This window comes from Myotis davidii, unplaced genomic scaffold (genome assembly GCF_000327345.1).
Source record: "Myotis davidii unplaced genomic scaffold, ASM32734v1 scaffold1031, whole genome shotgun sequence".
Taxonomy (NCBI): Eukaryota; Metazoa; Chordata; class Mammalia; order Chiroptera; family Vespertilionidae; genus Myotis; species Myotis davidii.
In genome coordinates, this window is record NW_006283442.1 from 1040407 (window position 1) to 1043966 (window position 3560).

The window sequence follows — 3560 nt, forward strand, 5'->3', positions numbered from 1 at the left end:
TGACTTTTCTCTACAACTTCAGATATACATCTCCAGTAGGCCAAACTTAATTCTAGACCAAACTTAATTTTCCCCAAGATTTGATCTCTTTCTGTTTTTTTTCTATCTCTGTTACGATGAGGACAGAGATTTTTATGTTTTGCTTATTATTTCATTTGCTAATGCTAGCATAGTATATTGCACCAAATAAATGCTCAATAAATATTTAAATAGTTGACTTTCCAAGATCAAAGCCTTTGAAATTTATAATCATATTCTACTTTTCTTTATAAGCATCAATTACTCTTTGAATCTCTTTTCTTGTTTTCTAAGCATTGCCTTCAGACAGCTCCTCATTACTCTTACCTGGACTTTGTAGCAGTCTCCCAAGTGGTATTTTATTTCTTTTATGTCTTGTCTGTACTACCTGTTGTAGCCACCACGTTTTTAGTACAGTTCTGGTCATTGATTCAGCACGTATTTCCTGAGCACATACTTTATGCTTGGGTCTGGTATAGATGCTAGCATAAAACGATATAGTATTCTTGTCTAACATCATCTTTCTGTATAAAAATCATCTTTGATTCTATAAGGAATCCTCCTTTCTCGTGTAATAATGGTATATCTGGAAGTAACATCTGAAATACGTTGCTCAGCCTGTGTTGGTGCCAGGCAGCATGCGTGTGTGTGAATTATCCCTGGATGGTCTGACAATAAACACCAGCAGCAGTGAATGAGGATTCCTTTTTCTCTGCAACCTCTCCAACACTTATCACTTGTCTTGTTGATAATAGCCATTCTAACAGATGTGAGGTGCTGTAGCTCACTGTAGTTTTGATTTGCATTTTCCTACAGCTAGTGAAGTTGAACATCTTCTCATATAGCTGTTGGCCATTTGTATGTCTTCTGGAGAGAGGTGGCTGTTCAAGTACTCTGACCATTTTTTAATTGGACTGTCTGTTTAGTGTTGAGTTGTATGAGTTTTAATATATTTTGGATACTAATCCCTTTTCGGAGCTGTTGTTTGCAAATATAATCTTCCATTTGGTTGGTTATTTTATTGTTTTGCTGCCAGTTTCTTTTGCTGTGCAGCTTTTTAGTTTGATGTAGTCCAGTGATCAGCAAACTGTGGCTCACGAACCACATGCGGCTCTTTGGCCCCTTGAGTGTGGCTCTTCCACAAAATACCGCATGCGGGTGCGCATGTATAGTGCGATTGAAATTTCGTGGCCCATGCACAGAAGTCGGTATTTTGTGGAAGAGCCACACTTAAGGGGCCACAGAGCCGCTTGTGGCTCGCGAGCTGCAGTTTGCTGACCACTGATATAGTCCCATTGATTTATTTTTGCCTTTACTTCCCTTGCCTTTGGAGACAAATTCATAAAATCCTCTCTAAGACCAAGATCCATAATTTGCTACCTGTATTTTTTTCTCTACGTAATTCTTTGTTTCAGGTCTCAAATTTAGGTCTTTGACCAGGAATCAAATCAGCAACCCTTCAGTGCACAGGACAACACAAACCAACTGAGCCATATTGGCCAGGGCCCAAGATGGTTTTTATACCAGAGTATCCAAATGTTTATAATGCGAACACTTAAGCCTAAAAGCGCCCTCAGTGGGTGATGATGAACTTGTGGTAAGTTGACAAGTTGTCTTGTGTCATAGGGATCCTGCCATAATTCTACTTTTTAAACTTGCAGTCCAGATTCACAGACAATCAATAAGAAATCATTCCAAGTGGCAGATTAGACCCTACACTAATCCTGGTCAATGTTATCTTCTCAAAGGTCTTTAAAACTTATTTTACATCTCATCTTCTACATTTGCCCTAGAAAAATTATTTTATAAAAACTTGTAGCCCATGTTCTGGTCATAAGTTGTACTTTTTTTCTTTATGCTTATCTCAGTCTATAAAGTTGTAGTCTTAAATAGAAGGGAGTCAGCACATGTATTCTCTTGTTGGCTCCATAACAAAACTAGATTTTACACAGGGGAACAATAGATTGGGTTATTATAATTTTTTTAAAGCGAAGAATAAAAACACTCTGGCTAAATAAGTAAGAATAATGATCAGTTAGCCATTTTGCAGCTGGACAGAGCATGAGACAAGCTCCCAACCTGGGGTGCAAAATTTAAGGAGGCACCCACTCTTGGGGGTCATGTGAATGAGTGACCTAAGAGTGAGTGCCTCCTTAAATTTTACACCCTGGGTGCCTCACCTGCTTCACTCTAGTCCTGGCCCTGTCCTGGAAGAAACATATATTAAGGAAGGCCAATAAAATACCTATAAGTAGAAATTATTTCTAAAATATTCCCTAGCCAAAGAGTAAATTTTTAGTTATTTCATCTATCAACATGCTGCCTGCTCATAATGATAATTCAGGAAAGTCCCACTCTCCCAGAGAATGACGATAACACCATAACCACATTGACCTGGTTGGAGTATGGGTAGAATGGCTGTAAGTCCCAATTTCAAGTGGTACATCCTGTCGACAACTCATCCCAACCTGTGATTTAGAAAATTCTGTAGCTTGAATATGCACCAAGATTGCATCCTTTTGCTTTTACATTAGTTGCTCTCTACTAATAGAAAGATGCACTGAGTTAACTTCTGAGGATCAAAGCCACTACTGCACAACAGGAGATTGGGGTACAGCAAGGCTAAAAAATGCACACAATTTGTCCTAACTGGTTTGGCTCAGTGGATAGAGCGTCGGCCTGCAGACTGAAAGGTCCCAGGTTCCATTCCGGTCAAGGGCATGTACCTTGGTTGCAGGAACATACCCAGTAGGGGGTGTGCAGGAGGCAGCCGATCGATGTTTCTCTCTCATTGATGTTTCTAACTCTCTATCCCTCTCCCTTCCTCTCTGTAAAAAATCAATAAAATATATTTTAAAAAATGCACACAATTCAAATTCCTTTGTCATGGCTGGAACAACAGCCCATAACTCAACTCTGTCTTGGGCCGTTCCACTACAATTATGCTGCCATTCTCCTTGGACCACAGCCCACTCAAGGTTCTTTTAGAAGAAAGTTGTAGTAACAACAACAAAATCTGCATCAAACTGGTTTAAGCAAACAGAATTGTTGGTTCACACAACAAAATATTCCAGGAGTATTCTACCTTCATGTCCAGCTGGATTTAAGGCCCTAAACAATGTTCTCATGACTGGGTTCTCCCAGCTGTTTGGCTTGCTTCTCCCGCTCTATAGGTCAGAACAATGGCTGCCAGCTAAAGCTCTAACTTAATCTGAGAAAGGTCTTGCCATTTTTCCCATGGGATTTCCACAGTTCAGATGGCATCTCATTGGCTCTGACTGGATCAAGTGCCATCTTGGACATTGTCACCATGGCTAGAAGGAGGTGCTGTTCTCTTTAGCCAAGCCTGAGTCCTATGTTCCTCCCGCCCCCGAGTGTAGAGCCTACAAAATCTGAAAGATGGGGCCTGTAGGCAAGTTTCTCTTTTACTCCACTCTCCTAGTAAATTCAACTCTATTTTCCACCTCAAACTGTAACTGTCATGTCTCTCTCCAGTGGCCATTTTCTCCAGTGTAGCTCATTTAACATTTTAGAAGGTAAAT